General features: G+C 43.9%; 1 protein-coding gene across 1 annotated transcript in view; it reads right to left on the bottom strand.

Annotated features, from left to right (window-relative positions):
- Positions 1-19334, bottom strand: part of FOXO1 (forkhead box O1) — a 94182-nt gene that overhangs the window by 14749 nt on the left and 60099 nt on the right. The gene's annotated exons all lie outside the window — the stretch shown is intronic.

Here is a 19334-nt window from a genome sequence, read left to right on the forward strand (position 1 = left end):
GCCTAACTCCTCCTGTCGGAACCCCGAGCCCCCTCCCCCCCAAACTCGTAATCGCCGACAGGAGGATGCCCAACTCCTCCTGCCGGAAAGCCCAACGACCCCCCGCCACAACTAATCTCCCTCCCCCAACTAACCTTTCAATGTTGGTCAGCTGGACGGGTCTTGCTGCCGTCCAGCCGACGGGTCTGCCTCGTGGAAATGAGACGGCACGCCCCTTCCCGGCCCATCCCCGCTAAATCTAAGGCCTGATTGGCCCAGGCTAGGCACCTTGGCCAATCAGGCCTTAGGATTAGTGGGGATGGGCGGACCCGCTATGCCTAAGGCCTGATTGGTCCAGGCTTCTACAGCCTGGGCCAATCAGGCCTTAGATTTAGCGGGGATGGGCCGGGAAGGGGCGTGCCGTCTCATTTCCACGAGGCAGACCCGTCGGCTGGACGGCAGCAAGACCCGTCCAGCTGACCAACATTGAAAGGTTAGTTGGGGGAGGGAGATTAGTTGGGGCGGGGGGGTCGTTGGGCTTTCCGGCAGGAGGAGTTGGGAACTAGAGAGTTGCACAGGGACAGAAATCCCACCCATCCCTGCCCGTCCCCGCCAGGATCTTCTCCATCCCCACCTGTCCCTGTCAGGATCCTCTCCATCCCCACCCGTCCCCGTCAGGATCCTCTCCGTCCCCACCCATCCCCGCAAGGAATTACCTCCATCCCCGCCCGTCCCCATAAAAAGCAGCAGGATCATCAATTCCACAGTTTCTTTTGTGTTTGCGCTGCTGTTTTCCTTGTGAAATCTCTTTGGTGGAACCCTTTTTTTTGTTTTCTGTTCAGGTAATTAACTTATAAACCCCCTCTTTTACTAAGGCTGACGTGTGGACGAACCCTGCTTCCAAAGCCTTCCATCCCGTGGGAGTCCCGTTGGCTAGAGAGGGGGTCCCTGTTGGAGTCCCATGGGTTAGGGGGGATTCCCGCGATCCCCGTTCCCATGCAGACCTCTGTTTGGAGCAAACTGTCTGGTCACCTGAGACTATGTACTGATCTTTACAGTTTTAGGAAACTGTTAAAAACTGTTTGTTGATGCTTATTTTTAGAATCACTTCAGCCTAAGTTAATCTCGTTCCTTTTGGAAAACAGCTTCATTTTTTTCTCTCTCTGTATAAGATTGTGGAGCCCATAAGTATAGCTTTACTCATCCATGTTGAATAATCTGTTAATAGGAATTCCTAGGTTGTATATTTGTTGTTAGCAGGAATTCCAAGGTTGTTCATTTGTTGTCTGTTGAGAGTACGTGTAATTACTACTCCAGTTTGATGTGAATGATTTTTTGTCAATTGTAAGATTTGTGTTTAATTATGTATGTTTAATGTATAGAAACCGCTGAGATTCCAGGCAGTATATAAATTATCTGTCTGTGAACTGGAACCTTTTTCATGCTTTCCAATCAAATGAAATGTTGGAAAGAAATTATATCTAGACAGTCAATGTCTGGAAGAAATAGCTCTCAGAAAATTTAACAGAACAGGACCAGATTTGGGAGGGGTGTGTTGGGGGTAAAAAAAAAAAAAAAAAAAAGACCAATCAGGTTTTGAAAATGGGGCTTGATCAGACTGGGAGGGGGGGGTTTCCAGAAAAATAGTTCCACTGAAATTAAAATACTTAGGGCTCCTTTTACTAAGGTGCGCTAGCGTTTTTAGCGCACGCAGTAAATTACCACGCGCTATGCTTCTAGAACTAGCGCCAGCGGCAATGTAGCACACACTCTTCCACGCGTTAAAGCCCTAACGCTGCTTAGTAAAAGGAGCCCTTAGTCATTTCTTTGTAGAAGAAGCAGTTCCAGTTTTTTTGCATTATAGAAACACCGATATACTGATATATTGCAGTTAGGGAATTGCTTCTTTTACAGCCACTTCCTTCCTGTCTTTAGTCTGTCACAGGCAGACACAGAGCCAGCACACATAAACAAAGGAACTGGAAATAATTCCATGAGGCATGCTTAACATATTTCCCCTACCTTGCTCCCCAGTAGCATGCCTCTTAGTGATTTTGAAGTGCATTTTATTTTCTTTATGAATTCTGTCATGAAACCTACCTCCTCTTCTACTAAACCGCGCTAGTGGTTTTAGCGTGAGGAGCCACGCTGAATGGCCTGCACTGCTCCCGACACTCATAGAAACTCAATGAGCGTCTGGAGCTGTGCGGTTTAGTAGAAGAGGCCTCTAGTGATTGAACTATATAGCTCTTTTCATGGTTGCTACCGTGTTTCCCCCATTATAGGACCTCCTCCTTTAGTAAGACACCCCCCTTTTTTTCCCCACCTGGGAAATATAAGGCCCCCCCCCCCCCGAAAATAAGGCACTATTTGGCAAGCATGTCTTGGCGATCCAGAGTACTGGTACAGTACCATATGCATGGTCACACAACTTCCTGCTTCCGCTGTCCAGGAAAACAAGCCCAGGAACAGCCTCTGTACACCGAGGCCCTGATTCTCCAAAAGTGCGTCCCGATTTTAGGCAGCTGTAGACGTCCTACAGCTGTCTAATCAGCCAATCGGGATGCACGTTTTTTTAAAAAAAATGTATAGAGAACATTTTTAATTTCGTAGCCACATATCGCACATTCTCAGCTGGTTTTTGCTACTAATCTCATGCCACCCTCCGATATCAGGGCTCTGCTTGGTCTATAAATCTCCCATAGAAACTGGAAACAACGGAATGTAGATTGATACAGAATCTGATATACCAAAGATAATCAACTGGTAGCCAGTGAAGGATTTTCAAAGTAGGGGTAATATGTGCTGTTCTTGTAATGCCACTAATCAATCTGGCTGCAGAATTCATCAGAATCTATAAGGATTTCAACTTTGTTTTGGCTAATCCTAAAAATAAAGAATTACAATAGTCCAGCCTAGATAGAAGCAAACATTGGACTACTACTGATCTGAAATCGTAAGGTGTCAATAATGGTTTTAGCCTATACAACATACGGAGCTGGACATAACCCTTCTGAATGACATTCATAATCTGTTTACCCATATTGAAAGCTGAATCTAAACAGACTCCCAAAATCATAATCTCCTTTTTTACCTCAGTCTGTATCCCCAAAACATCCATACATTTAATCACATCAGTCTCATCCTCTCTCCCCATTATAATTAATTTGCACATAGAAATTGGGCCAACATTTCTATGCCCAATTCTGAGAACCATATATAGAATTAGGCCAAGAAAGCAGGCAGCATATTAACACTGAAGACCATATAGTGCAGCTAAGAAACTGAAACAAAAGACCACTACAGCCAGTACATTACTACTTAATGGAAATTAGTACAGCTATTCTAGAGTCAGGACTGGCGAAGGGTGGATGTGGTCCCTCTCCACAAAAGTGGAAGTAAGGAAGAAGTAGGGAATTACAGGCCAGTAAGTCTGACTTCTGTGGTAAGCAAATTAATGGAAACACTTTTAAAACAAAGAATGGTCAAGTTTCTGGAATCCTGTGAATTACAGGCCTGGAGGCAACATGGATTCACCAGAGGTAAGTCTTGTCAGACAAATCTGATCAATTTCTTTGACTGGGTGACCAGAGAATTGGATAGAGGATGTGCGCTAGATTTTAGCAAAGTCTTTGACCGTGTTCCACACAGACGTCTAATAAACAAATTGAGTGCCCTCGGGATGGGTCCCAAAGTGACAGGCTGGGTCAAGAACTGGTTGAGTGGAAGGCGACAGAAGGTAGTGATCAATGGAGATCGCTCTGAGGAAAGGGATGTTACCAGTGGTGTGCTTCAAGGTTCTGTTCTTGGGCCTGTTCTGCAGATGATACGAAAATCTGCAATAGAGTAGACACACCGGATGGTGTGAATAACATGAAGAAAGACCTGGCAAAGCTTGAAGAATGGTCTGAAATTTGGCAGCTAAAATTTAATGCTAAGAAATGCAAGGTCATGCATTTGGGCTGCAAAAACCCGAGGGAACGGTACAGATTAGGGAGTGAAGTGCTTATGTGCACAACAGAAGAGCGGGACTTGGGTGTGATTGTATGTGATGATCTTATGGTGGCCAAACAGGTTAAAAAGGTGACGGCGAAAGCTAGAAGGATGCTAGGTTGCATAGGGAGAGGTATGGCTAGTAGGAAAAAGGAGGTATTGATGTCCTTGTATAAGATTTTGGTGAGACCTCATTTAGAACATGTACAATTCTGGAGGCAGTCCCTTCAAAAAAATATAAAAAAGATGGAGTCAGTCCAGAGAAAGGCTACTAAAATGGTATGTGGTCTTCATCATAAGGCGTATGGGGACAGAATTAAAGATCTCAATCTGTATTGTTGGAGGAAAGGCGGGAGAGGGGAGATATGATAGAGACGTTTAAATACAATCAGCAAAAAAATTGTTAAGAACATAAGAAGTTGCCTCCACTGGGTCAGACCAGAGGTCCATTGTGCCCAGCAGTCCACTCCCGCGGCGGCCCATCAGGTGATCCTTATCTAAATCCTTTAATCCCCCTTGTCCTTCTATCTATACCCTTTCATAACCTATCTCTACCTCTATCTATATCCCTCAATCCCCGTATCCTTCAGGAATTTATCCAATCCTAGTGCCTAGTGGTGGAGATACCCCATGAAAGTACATTTATAATAGGTGGAGAAAAAACCTCAACTTATCAACAATATATGGACGGCAACCCAATGAGTTCTTAAGCCAGTCCTGCTCTGTATCATAGACAAAAAAAACTCCACACGTTTCAAAATGTGAACTTTTCAAAACAGGACCACTGTGCACAGGGAGCCAGAAAAAGAACAAAAAGAAAGGAGGGAGGGTTGGACTTTTTCGGTGTAATCAGTGCACTGCTTGTTCTTTATTAAATGAGGGAGACTAAATTTGCATACCCGGAAGAAAATGTATCAGGATGACCCAGTTTGTTACTTGTGAAAGCATTGGAGTAGTTTATGCAATACTCTGCCCTTGTGATTTGTGCTACATAATGCACGCAGTCTTAAAACAAGGCTGTTTGAACATCGTTCTAACATTTGTGTTGAAAAAAATCATTCTTTTGAGGAATTTAGGTGCTTTGTATTACATCATATTCCCCTTACAGCTCGTTGTGGGGATATGAAAAGATTGTTATATCAAGTGAACAGCGGTCTATTTTCTTTTTGAAAACTATCTGGCCTAATGGGCTTAATCAGAAAGTAACATGGTGTGCCTTCTACTGATGGTGAGATCGTTTGTTCCAGTAAATAAAGTTTTTTGACAGTGACCTCTATGAACCCGGAAGTATAAATTCCAGCGCCATTCTGAGCCGGGTGTGGACGGAGCAGGAGAGAATGTGATTGCCCTGACGCAGCCATTATTCAGCGAAACAAGAGCCTTGTTGGTGACATCCAGTTCCTTGTCTTTTTTCAGCGTGAGAAGTGCTATAGCAGGAAGATCTACTCGCTGCTGTTGTTGCCATCGTCAGAAAATAAGTGAACTGTTTTGTTCTTTTTCTGGCTCCCTGTGCACAGTGGTGGCTTTGGTCCTGTTTTGAAAAGTCACATTTTGAAACGTGTGGAGTTTTTTTCCCTATGATACAGAGCAGGACTGGCTTAAGAACTCATTGGGTTGCTGTCCGTATATTGTTGATAAGTTGAGGCTTTTTCTCCACCTATTATAAATGTACTTTCATGGGGTATCTCCACCACTAGGCTAATAACAATTTTTTTGCTGATTGTATTTATATTTTGTTATTGTGATTTGGATTCTTGAGAGACATTTAAATACCTACGTAATGTAAATGCGCAAGAGTCACAGTAACAGAGCAAATGGAAGACACAGAGAGAAGAGAGGCAGTGGATGGAAGGAATTGAATGAGAACATGAAGAAAGCAGAAACCAGGCAATAAAGGTAGGAAAAAAATTATTATTTTTTTTTTTTTTGCTTAAGGATAAAGTAGTATTAGTTGTGTTGATAAAAATTTATAAACATTAGAGGCTCTGGTAGAAACCCGTTTACAAAGTATGTATTCTTCCCAATTAATATTTCCAAATTAATAAAGTCTTTTTGCTTATTTTTAAATGGGTTTCTACCAGAGCCTTTAATTCAGTAGCATAATTAAATGAAATAACTATTTCTGTAGTTTATAGGGACGGGCAGGGACGTAGGGGATTCCTCGCGGGGACGGGTGGGGACGGAGGGGATTCCTCACGGGGACGGGTGGGGACGGAGGGATTCCTCGCGGGGACGGGTGGGAGTCCTCACGGGGACGGGTGGGACTTTGGCAGGGACGGGTGGGATTTCTGTCCCCGCGCAACTCTCTAGTTCTGACAAGTCTATCCCACCTCCCTCCCTCACTTACTCAAAGCAGTAGTGGTGGCCAGTGAGCAGAGGCAGCAAAAACAGGCTGCTTCTGGCCAGCCCCAGCACAGCCTTTCCTCTGCCACGTCGTAAGTGACACGCTGTCATTCCCTATATGCTGCCACAATGACTTGCAATGTTTACGAAATACAATATCTAAGATTTTGTCATTTCCCCAGGCAATTTGTTCTATCAACACCAAACCCTCAGTATTTCCAGAAGACCCTTAATCTCTCTGGCCTATATTGCTTAATATAGATGATTAAACCTGCCAGTAACATTCCATTCAAAAACTTAAAGACTAAAAGTTAGTATTTTAAACTCAATTTGCTTCTCTACTGGTAACTAATGTGATTCCCTCAATGTTTAGTCTATACAATCACATATTTTTTGTATCCTGGTAGCAGCCAAAACAGGTATAAGTCAAAACAGGTATAAGTGCCGAAAAAGGGGCTGCTGAGCTGATCGCGGCTGCCGCGATGAGCTCAACGGCCCCGGCAACCTGCCCACCCCCCACCGCAACCATCATGGCAGGAGAGATGGCTCATCTCCCCTGCCACGATAGTGATACCAAGTGCCGCCAAACGCGGCACTTGGGATTGCTACCGCGGCAGGAGAGATAGCCAATCTTTCATGCCGCGATCCACTCCCCCCCGGCCCACTGAAACCCCCTACCCCCACTAAGATACAGGCAGGAGGGATCGCAGGTCCACCTGCCCTTGACGCACCCCCAGGGTTGGGCCCATGTGCCTAAGGCCCCGCCAATTCTGATTGGCCCAGGCACCTAAGCCCCCACTTGTGGGCGGGGCTTGAGATTCCTGGGCCAATCAGGCCCTAAGGCCCGCCATTCTGAGGATGGCGGGCCCGCCGGATGGATGGGCATGGAACCTGACTGTTCGGCCAGCTTTAAGGTAAAGGTGGGGTGTTGGGGTGGGGGGTGGAGTCGAGGGGTCAGCGGTGGGTGTCGTGGGGGGTTCGGCGTGCCAATCGGCGGTTCGGGGGCAATTGGGGGGTGTGATGAGGGCAGGTGGGCTTGGGATCCCTCCTGCCCGTATCTTAGTGGGGGGTAGGGGGTTTCAGCGGGGCAGGAGGGCTTGGGCGTCCTCCTGCCTGATCCGATCAAGGGGGTGGATGGATCGCAGCAGGAGAGATTGGCTATCTCTCCTGCTGCGATAGCGATCCCAAGGGCTGCATTTGGAGGCACTTGGTGGTATCGCTATCGTAGAAGGGGAGATGAGCCATCTCTCCTGCCACGATAGTTGCGGGGGGGGGGGGGGGGTTGATTCTGTAACCGGTGTTGTTTTTGACAGACACAGGTTACAAAATCCAGCTTTTAGGCAAAGGACTGGCTCCTCCTTTGCCTATAAGGCCTTGCTTTGGGCATTTGGGACTTAGGCTTTTTTTTGTTTAATATATGTCTTAAGTGTAGACGTAGTGGTGGTCTGGGCATTTAAACAGCTGAACGTAGAGGCAGGCCATTATCAAAAAAACCTCCTTTTGGACGTTTTTTTGTGAGAATGGACATTTTCCCTGCTTCTACTTTCAACATTTAGGGCCTTAGGCCAAAAGGGGACTTAGACATTTATTTTGATTATGCCCCTCCACGTCTATACAACCAGAACTTCAATTTAATAAGGCTGAGCTTCTATTTATTCTTCCAAAACCCACTCTACTGTTTTTGATCCCCAATTTACTCTACATTACATTACATTAGGGATTTCTATTCCGCCATTACCTTGCGGTTCAAGGCAGATTACAAATGGATTGTCCGGAGATTAGAAGTATTTAGGGAGTAGTTTGTACATTTTTTTGAGTTGCTAAGGATTACATCTGAGTTGTCAAGATATTGGAGGTACATATGTAGTAGTTGTAGGTGATGCAGGTGATGCTTGGAGCACTCTTGATTGTGTTAGTTGGGTTTTATGTGTTGTTTGAATAGAAGGGTTTTTCTTTCTTTCTTGAAAGTTTTGTAGTCTATGATCGTGGTCAGTAGGTTGTAGAGTTGTGGGTCAAGTGTTGCAGCTCGAGTGGCTAGCTGCAACACTCTACTTACTATCTCTTCCCTATAAGCTGACCATATACAATAAAGTTGAATATCATCTGCATACATATGGAGGGACATTTTTGATATGATGTTTAAACCTGAGTTTGGACATTTTATGAACACGCACAAAAATTCAATAGTGAACATGACCATCTTCAAAACAAGAAAACACGTATATTTTTGTTTCAAAAATGGCCATATTTCAGATGCATTCATTCTCAATGCATCTATCTTTTTGAACCCCAGAAGATCACACAAAACAAGCCATTGGGATATAGAAAGGACCACACAGACATCCCGGCAAAGTAGTGGGGCACACTAGGGGGCACTGCAGTGAATATCACATATAAAGTCTCAGGTTCACATCCTACCATAATCCCCTTATAATGTATGATTAGTCCCTATAAACCCCACTCAAAACCTACTGTACCTAACTGTGCACCACACCAATAGCCCTTATGCCGTTTCCCTTCCCTCCCCCAGAAGTCTGGCATCTTTCCTTTTTTTCTGTCTCCATCCCTGCAGCTGCAGCGATGGACCTCACCATCCCCAGATCCACCATCTCTCCACTACCCTTTCATCCAGCATATTTCCCTCCTTCCCCATTACCCCAGGGTCTACCAGCTCTCCCTTTCTCTTCCCAACTATCCTCCTATCCAGTATCTCTATCTCCCACCCCGCTCCACACCATCCCGTGTCCAACTTCTTTCCGTTTCTGTTCCTTCCCTCCCTAAATCCCATTGTCCACCATCCCTTGCCCTCTCCTCTGTTTTTAGACCCATTATTTCTTTTCCCACTCAGTCCAGCATATGCACATCTCTTTGGATCCTTCCCCCCTTCCCTCCATCCATGTACTTCTACACCAGGGCTCCTGCCAGAAGGCCTGCATGTTCCCCCCCCCCCTTCTTTATAGAGTCCTCCGGCTTCCCCCCTGACCTCCCGGTCTTACCTTCAGCTAATTAGGGCAGCCTGAAGAGGATCGCTGGTGTTGTAGCAATCTTAACAGGCTACCGATGGCCTTCCAAGCATGATCCCTCTGCCGCAGTCCAGCCCCGCCTCTTACATCAGGGGCAGGATCTCAGCAGAAGTAACATGCTGCTGAAGATGACGGCAGTGTGTTAGGATCGCTACAGCACTGGCGATCCTCTTCGGGCTGCTCTAATCAGCTGAAGGTAAGACCAGGAGGCCAGGGGGGAAGCCAGAGAACGCTACAAAGGCCTATGTAGCACTTCAACTGACCTCCCCCCTTGCCCCCTAAAGCAGGAGCAGCTGCAGCAGGCCAGCAAAAGGCAGCGCTGCCACTCCTGCTTTAGGAGACCTGAAGGCATGGGGAGGAAGGTTGGTCAACGAATTGGCGAGCCCGATTTTTTTTTTTTAATGAATCGATTCAAAACGATTCACCCGAAGTGAATCGATTCGAATCGGAAATCGGGCAGCACTAGTCTGAACTAATCATTTGTGCCCGCTCCTACTGTGCCTAGTTGCACAGCCTGCTTCCATTCTAAGCTCTGCTATTGTCTGCTTCCTGTTTATACTTACAATGAAACTTCCTGAAGCACTAGCCCCTACACTCTGGTAATTATACAATCAAGACTGCACTCAATTATGTAAACACTTATGTGCATGTGTAATTTTATAATTCCCTGGGATATATCTTGTGATTCAAAGTGCAAGCCAGGTCTTATGATGCAAAAGCGGAACATCTGAAGCACTGTTTTGTAGTCTTTATTCTGTCAACGCCAAACAGTGGCAGTTAGAAGCACTGGTAGGGGAGAAGAAGGCAACTCCACCCTTCAATCACCTGGTAGAGAGAGATGCTATGCACAAAGTGTTGGGTCTAGTACTGGGAAAGGGAAGGTGTGGTACAGACTGCAGCTAAGGTTGGGAGTGTTTAGATGGGTGGTGAGTGATGGTATCATGGAATGCTGCAGATCTGGATTTAGTTCAGCTTTGCTCGGTAGTTCAAATTGAGTTATATGCAAATATAGTAAGTATCTCCCAAAGGGCTCACAATGTAAGTCTGAACCTCAGGCAATGGAAAGTTAAGTGACTTGCCCAAGATTAGAAAATGGCAGTGGGATTTGAATCTGGCTTCCCTGGTTCTGAGCCTACTGCTCTAATGTGGTACATAGGAGTGTGATTAAACACTGTAGTGCATTGAACTATATTTGATATGATATTGCTGCACCATATGCACTTTGAACTGCTGACATTCAATTTCTATGACTTTACATTATTAGACACTTCTGTCCTACATATAGTTTGAGTTCAGTGCAGCTAAAAAAAAAATGCCACAACAAAATCAAAACGTGATGACTTGATATGCTAGAGTTAGTGTACTCCATAGTTCCACAAAAAAAATGTAGAAAACTCATATGCAATGAAAAAAACCTTAATTAGGTATCAGTAACTAGAAATGTGGGGGAGCACAGGAGGAGTCCGCGTTGCTGCAGACACTTGACCAGATGCCATTCCCATTGGTGTCATTGGAGAGGGATCCTAAGAGAACAGTATATCTGGGAGTCTGTCCCCCAGTTACCAGGAGCACAGGAGGCATCCATGTTGCTGCAAGCACTTGACCAGATGTCCTAGGAGACCGGTATATCTGGGTGTCCAATCAGCTTAATTCAGCCACAGGCATATGCCCAAAGGGGTATAACATAAGGGGAACGCCCCTTAGGAGCTAATTTGGAGCATGGGACTCTGCTATGCTTTGTCTGGATGGGGAAGAGAAAGGGTGGATCTAAGGGGATGTCCATTCTGACTATAATTAAAAGATCCTATGAACAAGTATGTCGCTACCAAGTTGAAATCACTTCTGTGTCATCATCTCCCTCTGAAAATTCCCTTTCATCTGGGTGGGGGTCTACCACCACCTCTAATAACTGAATTTGTGAAAAAAGGTTCTTCTCTTGTGAAAAAAAGAGAAACTGGCATGCTCTCAAGAACAACAGAAAGGTCAAGATTCTCCTGGATTATTTCATAAGAACAAAAGAAAACCTTACTGGGTCAGACCAATGGTCCATCTAGCCTAGTATTCCATCTTCACAGTGGCCATTCCAAGTCACAAGTACCTGGCAAAAACCCCCATAGTAGCAACATTCCATCTTACCGACCCAGGGCAAGCAGTGGCTTCCCCATGTCTGTCTCAATAGTAGACTATGGACTTTTCCTCAACATTTGGAAACTTTAATAATCAGGACAGCAAAGGTACCGACACTAGTGTCTTTTACCTATCATTATTAAAGTGAATCTCCCTCAGTGAACTATCCCTCATATATTTCTTTAAAGGATATAATGTTGACTATAACTGTTAAATAAATCTTTGCAAGAAGATTTGTTGTACAGTGGTACCTTGGATTACGAGCATAATCCATTCCAGGAGCATGCTCGTAATCCAAAATGCTCGTTTATCAAAACGAGTTTCCCCATAGGAAATAATGGAAACTCGCTTTGATGCGTTCCCCCCCCCCCCCCGAGAACCGGCATTGCTCCCCTCGAAGGCCCCCTCTGTGATCCGGCACCCCCCCTGCGAACCCGCACCACCCCCCCCCGACGCAATTGGGCATCCCCCTGCCACGATCTGGCACCCCCCCTCCGAAGCGATCGGGCATCCCCCGCCACGATCCGGCACCCCCTCTGACGCGATTGGGCACCCCACCAACGTAATCCGGCACCCCCCCCGACGTGATTGGGCACTCCCCGCCACGATCTGGCACCCCCCCAGACATGATTGGTCACCCCCCTGCCGCTTCTTACCCTCATCTGGGCACCCCAAAGATCGGCCTCCTCGTCTGCTGGGCCTTGAGCATCTGCGCATGCTCAAGGCCTGCGAGTTCACGTTCTGAACGTGAACTTGCAGGCCTTGAGCATGCGCAGATGCTCAAGGCCCAGCAGACAAGGAGGCCGATCTTTGGGGTGCCCAGATGAGGGTAAAGAAGCGGCGGGGGGGGTGCCCAATTGTGTCGGGGGGGTACCAGATCGTGGCGGGGAGTGCCCAATCACGTTGGGGGGATGCCGGATCGCGTCGGGGGGGGGGGTGCCAGATCTCGGGGGGGGGGGTGCCAGATCGCGGGGGGAGGGTGCCGGATTGCAAGGGGGGCGCTCGTAAATCGAGCCATGCTCGGTTTCTGAGGCACCGATTTTGCAAATGTTTTGCTCGTCTTGCAAAACACTCGCAAAACAGTGCACTCGTAAACCGAGGTACCACTGTACTATAGTAAATTTATTGAGGAAGACTCAATTAAAAATCACTGAACAAGACACAAGGATAACTAATGTAGAGCAGAATCTTGGGAGAATTGAAGCTCAAATTAAAACTTGTCCAATCTGCACAGGCATCTTCAACAAAAGATAATTTGATGATTCATAGCCAAATGGTGGCACTTGAGTATGCTTCAAGGGCAGTCAATTTGAGACTACTGAATTTTCCTGTGACTCACTCTCTCTCCCCTAGGGAATTCTTTAAAATCTATGTAAAAGATCTGTTACAACTAGCTCTAGATGATACAGAGCATGCCAGATAAAAGCCATAAAGAAGCCTGGGAATGTTAGCTGTTTAAACTGTTGGGTCCAGGATTTTGGAGGCAAGTGTATTGGTACATGAACCAATCATAGGCAGACACAGTATAGCAAAGCTTGCAAAAAAATACACAAAAGGATGTTCAGGACAGTTACTGTTGCAGGGGCTGCAGAATAATTGACAGTATCCAAGTTTTATTTAATTTTGATATACTATCCATTGTGGGATTTCTGAGCAGTTTGCAAATAAATGTAATATCAAGAGTAGCAAGAGGGAAAAAAAAAGGGAGGTAGAGAGGGAGGTCTAAAATGGGTTTAAGAGGGAAATACATTATACGATAGGGGAGTGGAGAGAGAGAAAACTGGTCAACTGCTGTGACAGGTTGCTCTCCAGTTATCAGTGGGAAGGAAAAGAGAGGCATTATTGTTGAAGGATTAGTGAATAAAGGATGAACATTGGCTGAAGGGCATCATTAAAAAAGAAAGTTTTCAACTGAGTTTTAAATTTATCCAAAAATGTTTCTAATCTGAGCTGAGAGCGAAGGTGATTCCAAAGGGAAGACCTGGTTACAGAAAATATGTGATGAGTGGTGACATATGTTATTTGGTGGGGGGTTTGAGATTACAAAACATTTTGTTGTGAGGAGCAAAGGGTACAGGAGGGTGTATAAGACAGGCTTGTCCAACAGATAGATTGTTAGCCTCGCTTGGCTCCATCTCTCCAGCAGCTCGCCCCGTCATTAGGAGAGAGCTTGTGCCGGCAGCTCGTCTACCGAGGGCTTGCCGCCGCTGCTGATCCTTTGCCTGTCTTTTTTTCCCTGCCTGCGGGAATCTTGCCTGTGGGTATATTGGGGGCACTTGTTGTTTTTGTGCCAATAGTTTGTGGGTACCCCAGGAGGCCACCGCCTGTGCCCTGCAAAGATACGCCACAGGCCCGGCGTCATACCTTGTCTCCTGCCTCTCAAAATCACCCATTCCTGCCCCCGCCCCAACACCCCTTAGAAGTGTGTTATATATCGGGCGATATCCATTGAAGTAATTTATAGCACAAAAGCACTTTCTATAAAGCACTTTGAAGCACCAGTGCACTTTAAAGAAACTAACACAATTTTTCCTGTCGGTTTTGAGTGTTGAAATGAACTGTGAGGTCTCAATGAAATTTTTCAAATATGAAGTATTAATGAATTGTAAAAGTTTTTAGGATTTATATATCTCAATTAGATTAATTGGAGAACGAAGAATAATTAATGAGTAAGTAAGGAGATAAAATAAGAAATAAAGAATAAATTAATGGTTTTAGTTATAGTAGGGAGGATAGGTTCAAGCCAGTGATGTAAGTAGGAGTAAGAGAAAAGAATTGTCTCTTTTTCTTTGAAGAAACATTACATTACATTAGGGATTTCTATTCCGCCATTACCTTGCAGTTCAAGGCGGATTACAAAAGAATTATCCAAGATGTATTACAACAAGAACTTACAAAAAAAAAAAAAAATTGGCCATTTTCAAAAAGAGTGAGAAATGGGTAAGGTTATTTGTTTAGGGTAGTTGGCTTTAGTGAGAGGTGGAGTTTGAGACTTGCGGTATTATTTATTTTTATCAGAGTTTTCTTGAAGAGTATGGTCTTTATTTCTTTTCTAAAAGTCTTGTAGTCGAGGGATGCCATCAGTAGATTGGTGATTTGGTTGTCTAGTTTGGCTGCTTGAATGGCCAGGAGGCCATCATATAGTTTTTTCAGTTTGACCTCCTTAATTGGGGGGTATGAGAATAGGGTGTGAGTTTTCCTATGTCTGGTTGCGGTGTTGTGGATGAGGCGGTTATTCAGGTAGTTTGGACTGTCTCCGTATAAAGTCTTAAATAGTAGGCAGTAGAATTTAAATTGTATTCTTGCTGGGATCGGAAGCCAGTGTGATTGGAGATATGCTTCTGTAATGTGATCATGTTTCTTTAATGAGTATATGAGTCTTAGTGCTGTGTTTTGGATAGTTTGTAGTTGTTTTGTTATGTAGGGCATGGGAGGTAGAGGATATTACAGTAGTCAAGTAGGCCTAGTATTAAGGACTGAACTATGAGCTGGAATTAAGTTTTCTCGAAGAATTTCTGAACTTGTCTTAAGTTTCTCATGACTAAGAATGACTTTTGTATTGTTTTATTGATTTGCAGTTGCATGGTGCAGCCTTTGTCGATAGTTATTCCTAGCAGTTTTAAGGTGATTTGTATGGGGTAGTTGATTGCGCTGATTTCAATGTTGGTTATGGTTGGTATTTTGTTGTTTTCTAGGAGGATGAATTTTGTTTTATCTGGGTTCAATTTCAGTTTGTGATCTTTCATCCAGGTTGCTATTGATTTTAGTGTTTGGTATATTGTGATCATCATGGAGAGTTCAGGTTGATCGAAGGGTATGAGAATGGTAATGTCATCGGCACAGCTGTAGGAGGTTATGCCTTGTTTGTCCAGGTGAGAGCTGAGGGAGGCTGTATAGAGATTTAAGAGAGTCGGGGATAGAGGGGATCCTTGGGGAACTCCGCAGGGGTTTGACCAAGGTTCAGATTTTTGTTTGTCTAATTTTACTCTATAGGTTCTTGATTTAAGGAATCCTTCAAACCATGTGTATACTTTATCTGTGATACCTATTGTATCCAGGATTTGTAGTAGAATGTTATGGCCCACCAAGTCGAATGCAGCGGTAAGGTCTAGTTGTATGAGCATCATATTTTTTCCTGTTCTGAGATGTTGTCTGGCTGTGTCCAAGAGAGATCCTAGTAGTGTTTCCGTGCTGAAGTTGTTTCTGAAGCCGGATTGTGTGGGATGGAGTATGTTATGGTTTTCTAGGTAATTGGAGAGGAATTTGGCAACTAGTCCTTCTATTATTTTGACGTAGAGTGGAATAGAGGCAATGGGTCTGTAGTTGGCTGTTTGGTCTATCGGTCCTTTGGGGTCTTTGAGGATCGGGGTGATGATGATTTCGCTGAGGTAGGGTAGTGGCCGTTTATTAGCGAGATTTGTATCCAGTTTAGAAGAAGAGCGCGGAATTTTGTGCTGGATGTTTTTAGGAGATATGGTGAACAGTTGTTGAGCTCATAGGATGCATGGCTGTATTTTTTGTAGTATTTGTTGAATTCAGGCCATTTTATGTTGGGGAATTGAGACCATATTCTATCTGCTGCAGTAGAATCTCTATCTATGGGGAGAATTGAGGGTAGCTCTTGCATTGGTAATTTTATTTTGGAAGTGTTCTGCTAATCGAGTGGCTGAGGGGGGGTAGTATTGTTAGTGGTCAGGTAGGGTTTGGTGTCGGTTAGGGTTTTTAGAATTTGGAATAGTTTTTTGGTGTCTTGGGTTTCAGTGCCTATTAGGTTGGTGTAGTGTGCTTTTCTCTTGTCCTTTAATTGTGATTTGTGAATGGGAAAGATATTCCATAATCTGAGGCTTGTTCCTGTTTAAATAATAATCAGAAAAAAATTACCCGCAGTGGTTCTTTATTTTATATTTATGGAAAATGTTATTGACATTTCCCATGTTGTTTCAAACAAATGCACATTCTTTCTGTCCTAGGGGCAAATTTCTCTATGAAATTGAATGGAAGAAGCTCAGATTTGGTCAATGGGCAGAAAAATAAAAAGTTCCCAATGCATTTCTTTGGAAGGGACAATTGCAGCAGCTATGGCATCTGTTGACAGTAACATCCAATAGCTAGATCAATCATACTTTGTTTTCTTTTTACCCAACAGAAAATATTTCTAAGTAGACTATATATAGGGTATCAAAAATTATCAGATGTACATACACAATACAGAAATATTACTACTCCTTCCCCCACCAGAAACAGAAAGAACACACAGAGAAACAAACTGAAAGGTTAGAGAGAATTCCATAACCATGCTCTGCATGCTTTCTCTACTTGAATGAGTGAAAAGGTGTGATGGCCGTGTTAGTCCACTCTTCAAGGTAATATGTAGAAATAAAACAAAAACAAAGGGAAAATATTCCTTTTTTATTGGACTAACTTGTATGAAAACAGTAGTTTGTCTCTTGGGCCAGTAAAAAGTCTATTCCTGTATTACATAGAGATAAAACAACAAGTTACATAAACTACTTGATAATCTTTTCTTGTAAATTAATTGCTAAATGTTTTCTTCCTTTTTCAGTTCAATTCCTATATTTTACACACTTGTAAACATAAGTGTTTAAGTATAGTACTGTGAACATTTTTCTCCAAAAATAGGCAAAAGCTTTTAAGTACTTTAAGCCCTTCATGGATCACAAAAACCTATAGGTCAAAATCAAATTATCTGTATATACCATGCTGTTATCAAGAAAACAATGAATAAAATTGCACTAAGGATGGAACACAAATTCTAAATAGACATGCACCATCTTTTCTTCTATCAGTTATACCAGGATTGAATCGGCAGATTATTTCAAATGCAGATGGAAAAATATTTTTAACTGAAAATTCTAGCAACATACTATTCAGACTATTTTCTAAAGAGATCCAAGAATAACCCCCTCTACTACATTATTTGAATTAAATTCCCTGCAGGAAATAGTCATAGAAGAATCTAGATTAAGCAATGAGACAACACAATGTACTGGGAAGAAAACTAGAATGCCGTGGGTGCATTGTCAGGCACAAGGCTGAAAAAAATACCACTATCCCTTGTATAAATGGTCTAATAATATATGATGGAGGGCTTCACTGTGATAAAAATACAACAGCAGGGATGACAACAGGAGGGAAACCAATTGTTCAAATTAATATAAGAAGGAAACAAATAAAAAAAGGACTCTGTATAGGCCATATTTTGGCTTGTAACCTGTGTCAGGAGTCCAAACACAATTTCTCAAGGTACAAAGAAAAGCGCAGTCCAACTAAGCAAACTGACTTTTTTAAAACCGTTTCTTCTTATCAATATAATTGCAGCAAAGTAGTCTGGAAGCACTTCTTCTCGAAATGCAATTCAAAGACATAGGGCTTCTTTTACGAAGGTGCACTAAGCGTTTTAGTGCTTGCACTGTATTAGCGCGCACTAGCTGAAAATCTACCGCCTGCTCAAAAGGAGGCTGTAGCAGCTAGCGCGCGCTATTCCGCGCGTTAAGGCCCTAGCGCGGCTTTGTAAAAGGAGCCCATAAATTTGATCTATGAGCCAAGGATAAACTTCCTCTTGGTTATCTGGCTGAGACCCAAGACCATGAAACATATTTCCAGTTGGGAGGGTTAATGCCCTCTCATTAATGGGAATATTAAAACCCTAGATTTAAAAATATATATATTTAAAAATCAATAGACTGGACCATAATTTTTCCATTAGGAAAAATAGTTTCTGCTGAAAGGAAAATCAATCAACAAATGTTTTCCCCAAAGGAACAAGGTTAAAAAGTAATTAAAAAAAAAAAAAAAAAAAAAAAGCTAGTGTGTACCTCTTTCCAATTTTACTTTTTATTTCACAAAATGTTATATGTATCATTTCTGCCTCCAACTGCCTGTCTGTCTTGATTCTCTTTTTTATCCTACTACCACCTTGAAGCTTTTGCGGAGATCCTGATTGCTCCTGTTTCAATTAGCAGGAGTTCAAAATTTGAGATGACAGTTTTAGGAATAAAAGCCAGAAACAGTAAAAAGATGTTTGCAGAGAATAAGGCTAGGCCAGGGCTCAGCAACCTGCAACTCGCAAGCCACATGCAGCTTTTCTGCTATGTGGATGCAGCTCTCCAGGCCCTGACCTTTTAATCTTCCAACCAACCCTACGATGCCCCCTCTCCCCCCCCCCCCGGCCTACCAAGATACTTGGTGGTCCAGCAGGGTCTTCATGGCAAGAGCACAGCCCTCTTGCTCCTCCCTCCTCACAGCTGCCTTCCAAAATGGCTACAGTGACCTCTCACAGCAGCTTACGGTACTATAGGAAAATGCTGAGAGCAGTCACGAAAAGTCACAGCAGTGATTTTAGAAGGCAGCTACATGGAGGCAAAAGCGAAAGGGCCATGTTCCTGCCAAGACGACCCCACTGGATTATCAGGTACTTTGGTAGGCATGAGGGGGAGAGGGATCATGAAGTTGGGAAGGAGATTAAAGGTTCAGGGCCTGGAGAGGGAAGAGAACCTTGGCTATGGGTTGTGGAGAGGGGGACTGGCAGTGGAGGGAGGGAAGAGAGATGCAGAGATCTGAGGAATTAGATGGAAGAAGATTAAGAAGAGGATAAGCACTGTAAAAACACTAGAGCAAGCATGGTCCCTTTTTAAGGACACAGTCACCGAGGCGCAAAATCTATATATACCGCGTATCAACAAGGATCCAAGAGGAAAAAGAACAAGGAACCGGTGAGGCTCACTGTAGAGGTAAAGGAAGCGATCAGAGACAAGACTTCGTTTAATGAATGGAAAAGGTCAAAACCAGACAAAAACTGGAAAAAGCACAAACAACATCAAAGCAGTTGCCATAAGGCGGTAAGAGGGG

Source organism: Geotrypetes seraphini, chromosome 6 (assembly GCF_902459505.1).
Source record: "Geotrypetes seraphini chromosome 6, aGeoSer1.1, whole genome shotgun sequence".
Classification (NCBI taxonomy): domain Eukaryota; kingdom Metazoa; phylum Chordata; class Amphibia; order Gymnophiona; family Dermophiidae; genus Geotrypetes; species Geotrypetes seraphini.